Raw genomic sequence first — 8,577 nt, forward strand, 5'->3', positions numbered from 1 at the left:
ATTCTCCTGCCTCAGCCTCTTGAGTAGCTGGGATTACAGGTTCACAACACCCTGCCCAGCTAATTTTTGTATTTTAGTAGAGATGAGGTTTCGCCGTGTTCACCAGGCTGATTTCGAACTCCTGACCTCACGTGGTCCATCTGCCTCAGCCTCCCAAAGTGCTGGGACTACAGGCATGAGCCACCATATCCGGAGGTCCAAGTTCATTCTAAGGATTAAATATCAAAGCTTTCAGTCACAGAAGAGACTGGAGACATGGGTTGGGTAATTACCTCTCTTCATACTAATTCTCTGTGTGCATGTGCCAGTGTTTGAAAAGCATTCCCAGACACGACTGTCAGTCACAGGGAATAAGTCACCAGCCCCTGCACTCAGATGGTGTGACCCAGGCCACAAGAGATTCAGTGGCTTGTTTAATGTCCTGTAAAGGCAGAAACAACTCTAGATTCCATGGCTCAGAAGTCCCACTGTAGCCCAACCCAGAGGCACTGAGTGGGAAGAGCAGGAAATCAGGATTCAGCCAAGCCAGGCTCTAGTCTTGGCTGTGCCACGAACAGTGTGTGACCTTGGGTGGTGACTTTGGGTGAAGTGTGCTTTCAACTTTCTGACTGGTGATTTCAGTGTGATTGACCAGCTATGTGACCCAGGGCAAGTGACTTCATCTTTCTGGACTTCAGCTTCCTCATCTGTGAAATGGGGTTGCCAGGAGGGCTCAATGAGCTATGGCCTGAAGGATGCCTGGCACAGAGCTTGGTATATGGTGGGTGCCCAATAAATGAAAATGTAGCAATGGTGGGCCGGGTGCAGTGGCTCACGCCTGTAACCCCAGCACTTTAGGAGGCCAAGGCGGGCTGATTACTTGAGGCCAGGAATTCGAGACCAGCCTGGCCAACATGGTGAAACCCCATCTCTACTGAGAATACAAAAATTAGCCAGGCGTGGTGGTGGGCACCTGTAGTCCCAGCTACTTGGGAGGCTGAGGCAGGAGAATCACTTCAACTCAGGAGGCGGATGTTGCAGTGAGCCAGGATCACACCACTGCACTCCAGTCTGGGCAACAGAGCTAGACTCCATCTCCAAAATAAAAAAAGAAAATGTAGCAATGGCAATCACAGTTCACTGCAGCCTCAAACTTCTGGGCTCAGGCGATCCTTCCATCTCAGCCCCCCGAGTAGCTGAGACCACAGACGTGTGCCACCAGGAACATGACTAGCATTAGTAGTTAATATTGCTGTAATTAGTATTATCATTACGAGAGGGAGAAGACAGGATGGGATCAACTTAAGAATCTCTTGTTCCCGTGACTGCCCTGGAGAGGAAGTCCTGGAAGAAGATATCGGGGATGTGAATGGAGCCAGGCCAGTCATCCCCCTGAAAGTCCCAAAGTCTCATTAACTGAAGAGATCCAGCCAGAAGGACTCCTGGCATCACATTCAGAGCAAGCCTTTGCGGGGACAGAAGAGAGGGGTAGCCCTCTCTTCTGCCACCTCAGGAGACTCTGATTTAGGGGCGAAAAGCCGGGGAGACAGCCCTGCCTCAGCAGCCCTGACACTTCTGCCCCTGACGAGGATTTCTCTGGAGGAAAAACCGCATAGAGGAGGAGGCAGCCTTGGTGTGGAGCACACTCTGTTAGAAGCCGGGGGTCGGGAGGTTGGGGAGGGAGGATCTGACTCTGTTCCATCACTTAGCTCTGCGGCCCCAGGCAGCTCACCTGGCCTCACTGAGCCTCCATCCCTCAACTATGAGCATTATCACCATTCCTGCCCTTCCCAGCTCCCCAGGCTATTGTGAGCACCCTTCAGGACGGCATTGGCTGGCTTTGTAAACTGTCCAGCACCTTAGGATGAGGCGCTGCCCTCATTAACCACCAAGCTCCCCTAAATAGATGAGCGAGGTGGTGTGGACAGGCAGCATGTGAGGTGCCACTCCAGGAGGTCAAAATGTTAAGAAGGAAACAGACGCAGGGCCCAGGCCCCTCCCGCCCCTCTGCCACGCCCACTCTCACCTCCTGCCTCCTTTGCCCAGGACACTCCCAGGAAACCCTGACAGTGGTGTCGGAGATCCCGGGCCACAGCTTTCAACCCTCCCTCTGTTGTTGCACGTAACTGTCCTGGGAGTCATCAGTCATTGGTCCTGGATTCTGGTAGCTGGGGGCTACGTGAGGATAGGGTAACCTGCCAAGGAGGCAAAGCAGGTGACAGGAGAAGAGCTTGGATGGTGGCGTTTCAGCCCCAGGAGGCCAACCAACCAGAGCGTCACGCAGTCACCTAAATGTCCCCTTTCCGACCTCAGCTTCACCATGCCAGGCAGGACCCCCTCCCTAGGAAGTCCCGTTCTCCTATGGTAGCAGCCAAGTACAGCAGCTAAGAGCTTGGCTGAACCCTGGAACCACACTCCCTGGGTTCAAAACTCGGCTCCTCCTCCTCAAGCTGTGAAATCTTGAGTAAGTTACTCAACCTCTCTGTGCCTGTTTCCTCTGCTATAAAATAAGAGTGACACCAATAACACTTACCTCATTGGGGTGTCGGGGATGAAAGGCATTTACACACCTACTGTACTTTGTTAGCAAAGTGCTCGCCACGAAGCAAGTGCCCAGTAATTTGCCAGACACTGGCCATGCAAATAAAAGAGACTGTCTCCAAAAACAGTGAGCACTACGCCTGTAATCCCAGCACTTTGGGAGGCCAAGGCAGGTGGATCACCTGAGGTTGGCAGTTCGAGACTAGCCTGACCAACATGGAGAAACCCTGTCTCTACTAAAAATACAAAATTAGCTGGGCGTGGTGGCTTATGCCTGTAATCCCAGCTACTCGGGAGGCTGCGGCAGGAGAATCGTTTGAACCTGGGAGGAGGAGGTTGCAGTAAGCCGAGATCGTGCCATTGCACTCCAGCCTGGGCAACAAGAGGGAAACTCCATCTCAGGAAAAAAAAAGTGAGCTCTCCATTGCCGGGGATAGTCAAGCTGTGGCTAAACAGCCACCTGTCGGAGGTTCATGGCCTGGATGACCTTCAAAATGCCTTCCAACTGTGAGCCCATAAAATCCTCCTGTGAAATGGCTCCCACCAGCTGTATTCCTCCTCCCTGCTGAGGCCCGGATGACATGGGAGAGAGCTAACAGAGGGGGGAAGAAGCAGGGGGAAACAGCCAGGAGCCAGGAGGACCAAGGAAGGAGCCCTGGGCAGGGAGTCAGCCAGTCCGGCTTCCAGCCCCAGTTCCACCATCAGTGCATCAGTCCACCTCAGTTACTCCCTCTCCTCCAAGCCTCAGTTTCCCAGCTGTAAAATGATGCCATTGAACTGAAGCCATCTTAAGCTGCGTCCCTCACCCTGTGACCCTAAGAAGGAAGTGAGGAAAGTACCCCCCTACACATGCCCTTGAAGTCCACCTCTGCCGTTCTCACTCCAGGTTGCCGTGACCTGCCCCGCTAGGTGGCTGCAGGGTTAAGGTCACACCCATAGAGGCACCCAGCATGGTTCTCCTCACCGAGTCCATCCCAAGGTGGCCCCAAGCTCCAGCACCTGCTGAGTGGGAGCAAGGTGTCCCTGGGCCTGATGCACAAGGGTGTCAATGACAGCGGGGACCCCTCCCCCATGACCTCCAAAAGATTTTCCTCCAACTCAGCGAGGGGCAGAGATGGTTAAAAACAGAAAGGAAACTGACCTCAATCCTGTGCAGTCCAATCGCAGTCCTCTGGGAAGGGAGCACAAGTGACAGGGGCAGCCCCCTTCTATTGGGAAGGGTCCCGTCTGTCGGTTGAAGTAGCTGGCAGGGCAGGCAGGAGCCCAGAGGGTGAGTACACTGGCTCCCAGGGCTGGGCCCACACAGAGCCCAGGTGTGTGAGTCACTCACTTGCCCAACCTGCCGGGCAGGCGAGGGTGGTGAGCAGGAGGACAGGAGGCGGCCCTGGCAGTCCACGAGGAAAAGCTAGACTGAGTCAAGCCAGCCAGGGCTGGGCCATCCATCAGCCAGCCTGGGAGGGCCAGGAAGCTGGCTCGGATGAGGAAGGGAGGGGCGAGAACCAAGATGGGGCCTCCAGAGGGGGGTGCCAAGCAGTAGGGCTGAGCTCCGACGACTGTCCGCTGGCCCGGGAAGGCACACAGGGCCCGGGTACAGGGCAGGATTGGAGGGTCACCCATGGGCTGCACCCCTTTTAGCCAGAGACCGTAGAAAGGAATATGCTTTGACGTCAGAAAGATGCAAGCGCCAATCCCTGCCGTCTCCAGCCGTGTGACATCATGCAACCGGCCTTGTCTCTCTGAGCCTCAGTTTCCTCCTTTTTTTCTTTCGAGATGGAGTCTCTGGTTGTCGCCCAGGCTGGAGTGCAATTGCGCGATCTTGGCTCACCGCATCGCTGCAATCTCTGCCTCCCAGGTTCAAGTGATTCTCCTGCCTCAGCCTCCCGAGTAGCTGGGATTATAGGCACCCGCCATCATGCTCAGCTAATTTTTGTATTTTCAGCAGAGACGGGGTTTCACCGGGTTGGCCATGCTGGAGTTCCCTCCTTTGTTTTCATTTTCTTTTTTCGAGGCAAGGGCTCTCTCTATCACCCAGTGGCGGGACAATCAGATCATGGCTCACTACAGCCTCAACCTCCTGGGCTCAGGTGATCCTCCCACCTCAGCCTCCCAAGTAGCTGGGACCACAGGTACACGCCACCATGCCTGGCTAATTTTTGTATTTTTTGTAAAGACAGGGTTTCACCATATTGCCCAGGCTGGCCTCGAACTCCTGGGCTCAAGTGATCCTCCTGCCTAGGCCTCCCAAAGTGCTGGGATTACAGCCGTGAGCCACTGCGCCCATCCAGTTTCCTCCTCCTTAACCTGGGATGATTATAATAGGCCCTGCCTGATGGGGTTTTTGTGAGAATTAAACGAGACTGTGTAGGGAAAGGGCTCCTGGCTCCGAGAGAATTGGCACTAATGATGGCTCTGATTATGCTGATGTCTTTTTTTTTTTTTTTCTTTTTTTGAGATGAAGCCTCTCACTCTGTTGCCCAGGCTGGAGTACAATGGTGCAATCTTGGCTCACTGCAACCTCCACCTCCCGGGTTCAAGCAATTCTCCTGCCTCAGCCTCCCAAGTAGCTGGGATTACAGGCATGCGCCACCACACCTGACTAATTTTGTATTTTTAGTAGAGTTGGGGTTTCTCCATGTTGGTCAGGCTGGTCTCGAACTCCCAACCTCAGGTAATCTGCCACCCCCCTCGGCCTCCCAAAGTGCTGGGATTACCAGCGTGAACCACTGCACCTGGCACTGATGCCGCTTAAGGGCAGCAGGACCAGCACTCTGAGTTCTTCTTTTTTCTTTTTTTTTTATTTTTTCAGACAGAATCTTGCTCTGTTGCCCAGGCTGGAATGTAGTGGTGCAATCTCGGCTCACTGCAACCTCCGCTTCCCAGGTTCAAGTGATTCTCCTGCCTCAGCCTCCCAAGTAGCTGGTACTACAGGCGTGCATCACCATGCCCAGCTAATTTTTGTATTTTTAGTAGAGACAGGGTTTCACCATGTTGACTAGGCTGGTCTCGAACTCCTGACCTCAGGTGATCTACCCACCTCAGCCTCCCAAAGCGCTGGGATTATAGGCTTGAGCCACTACACCCGGCCTCACTGTGAGTTCGTATTGTCAGTTTTGATCACCCCTAGATCTTGGCCAACATCTTCTGGGATCATTAAGAGCACAAGTATCTAGACATCAGGAACAAGTCATTTAACCACACACACTTGCTCTACCCTTCTCATATGCTCCTGAGAACCCAGAATGGGGTTTCAAAGGTAATCAACCCCTTCCCTCAACACATTCACAGATCAGCAGTCTGCACATGGATGCATGAATTTCACACCAAAGCCCAGCCCCACTTTCTGCTCAGACACCAGCAATAGAGGCCTCAGGGTCCTAGACTGGGGTCCAGCAAACTATCGCCCATGGGCCAAATCCAGCCCATCACCTGTTTTGGTAAGTAAAGTTTTATGGAAATACAGCCACACCCGTTTGCTAATTTACCATATTGTCCATAGGTACTCTGAAGACACAGCAGCACAACTGAGCAATGGCAGAGACTGAAGGACCCATAAAAGCCAAAAATATTTACAATCTGGTCCTTCACAGAGAAGTTTACTGACTCCTGGCTTAGATGATGAAAATAATAATAATGAAGGCTGGGTGCTGTGGCTCATGCCTGTAATTCTAACACTTTTGGGAGGCCGAGGCAGATGGATCACCTGAGGTCAGGAGTTCAAGAACAGCCTGGCCAACATAGTGAAACCCCGTCTCTACTAAAAATACAAAAAATTAGCTGAGCGTGGAGGTGGGCACCTGTAATCCCAGCTACTCAGGAGGCTGAGGCAGGAGAATTGCTTGAACCCTGGAGGTGGAGGTTGCAGTGAGCCAAGATCATGCTACTACACTCCAGCCTGGGCGACAGAGGGAGACTCTGTCTCAAAAAACAAGAAAAGGAAGGAAGGAAGGAAGGAAGGGAGGGAGGGAGAGAAAAAGGAAGGAAGGGAGGAAGGAAAGAAGGAAGGGAGGAAGGAAAGAAGGAAGGGAGGAAAGAAAGAAGGAAAGAAGGAAGGAAGAAAGGAAGGAAGGAAGAAAGGAAGGAAGGAAGGAAGGAAGGAAGGAAGGAAGGAAGGAAGGAAAGGAGAAAGAGAGAAAAGAATAATAATGATAATCCTGGCTACTGGCTCTTACGTGTGTTATACTCTAAAAACCTTCGGCGGTGGCTCGCACCTGTAATCTCAGCACTTTGGGAGGCCAAGGTGGGCAGATCACTTGAGGTCAGGAGTTTGAGACCAACCTGGGCAATATGGCAAAACTCTGTCTCTACAAAAATTTGCCAGGCATGGTGGCACGCACCTGTAGTCCTAGCTACTCGGGAGGCTGAGGCACGAGAATCACTGAACCTGGAAGTTGCAGTGAGCTGAGGTCGTGCCACTGCGCACTCCAGCCTCGGCGACAGAGCAAGACTCGGTCTCAAAAATAAATAACTAATGATAATAAAAAACACCTCTCCATACCGAATTTCATATAAGCTTCACAAGATTTCCCCTTTTTATAAAGAGGGAAACTGCTTCTCAGAGCTAAAGTAACTTGCCCAAGGTCACACTGAGAGTCTGTAGTACACAAATGTTTTGAATGAAGGGCTGACCAAATCCAAAGTCTCTGGCTCTCCTGGTTACCCAAATGAGGAAGTCCCTGTTGGATTGAAAAGTCCTGGAGCATGAGAGAGTAAACACCTGCCTGGTTGGCTGGGTTCCCTCCTGGGAGGCTGCCGACCTTTGCACCAGAGACTGCCCAGATTTGAATCCTGGCTCTGATTATGAAATAGGAACACAACCATGCAGGAGAATTAAATGCAGTTTTGCCTATACAGCACCTAGAACAGCGTCCACCAGGCAGAAAGCCTTCTGCCACTGTGAGAGCTTTGTGGTCCTTATTTGAAGGCTTAGATTGTGAGAGGAGGGAAGGTGGAAACAGGCTGCTCCACCTGCAGAAGTAATAGCGTGGAGACCTCTTCCTTGGTGGGGACCTGGCCAGAGATGGGAGGGGCGATTCCAGGTTCCCTTGTTCTGGGGTTTTGCAAGGGGTGATGCTGCCCCCTCCCACCCCCAGCCTTGATTCCTGCACTTTTCTCAACCCTGGCAAGGAGGAGGTTGCAGTGGTTAGGAGGCTGCATTCTCGTTCCCAGATCCCCACCCGGGAAGGGCTGCCTTCCCATCTCACCCACCCGGAAGGCTGACCTGGGCTTTTCACTCCCACAGCAGCAGCCGCCGCAGCAGAGGTCAGGGGACAGGGAGGGGAGTGTGGAGCGGCCAGAGCTGGCCTTTGTGTGTTCACTTGAAACTCTGGACCAGCCTCCATTTTCTGAAGGGTGGAAAGGTCTCTGGAATCTCCTCTTGCCCTGTAGAGGGGAGGGGTCTTCTCTACCTTTGCCCCTTTTCACTCCATCCATACCCCCAGCCTGCCCTGGAAAGGCCTGAGGAGGGCAAAGGAGGGGCTGAATATTAGTTGAGAAGGAAACACAAATTCAGAGAAAAACAAATCAGTAAATCCACCTCCACATTTTTTTCCCCAAACTGTTGGTCACTCCAAGAGGTGAGGGGAGGCTTTTCCCCACTGGTAGCATAACGAGTTTCCTAAGCCACACTCCACTCAGCAAGGCTGCCAGGCGACCAGCTCCCCCAGCACGCTGGAAGCAGCCCTTGTCAGCAGCAGCTGTGCCCATCTACAGTCACTTAGTCACTGAGACAGTACCCCAAGGAGTCCCTCACCAAGCCTTTAGTCTTCTCTGCCGTCTGCACAGGACCCCAAAGCAGTACCATGCCGGGCTCACCATTAACTGAGGCTAAACTTTGATTTAGAAGCAGTATCTTGGCAGGTGCAGTGGCTCACACTTGTAATCCCAGCATTTGACTCAGGCGGGCAGATCTCTTGAGTCCAAAAGTTCAAGACCAGCCTGGGCAACATGCAAAACCCTGTCTCTACTAAAAGAACAAAACTTAGCTGGGCATGGTGGTGCACACCTGTACTCCCAGTTACTCGGGAGGCTGAGGTGGGAGGATCTCTTGAGCCCAGGAGG

General features: G+C 52.7%; 1 protein-coding gene across 1 annotated transcript in view; it reads right to left on the reverse strand.

The window, feature by feature from the left end:
• ARHGEF10L (Rho guanine nucleotide exchange factor (GEF) 10-like) overlaps positions 1–3,801 on the reverse strand; it is a 182,431-nt gene extending 178,630 nt beyond the window's left edge. The window contains exon 1 of the mRNA XM_011934051.1: positions 3,662–3,801. The gene's annotated coding sequence lies outside the window, so the exon portion shown is untranslated. The remainder of the gene's footprint in view (positions 1–3,661) is intronic.
• Positions 3,802–8,577: the final 4,776 nt, after the last annotated feature.

Source organism: Colobus angolensis, unplaced genomic scaffold, assembly GCF_000951035.1.
Source record: "Colobus angolensis palliatus isolate OR3802 unplaced genomic scaffold, Cang.pa_1.0 Scaffold130, whole genome shotgun sequence".
NCBI lineage: Eukaryota > Metazoa > Chordata > Mammalia > Primates > Cercopithecidae > Colobus > Colobus angolensis.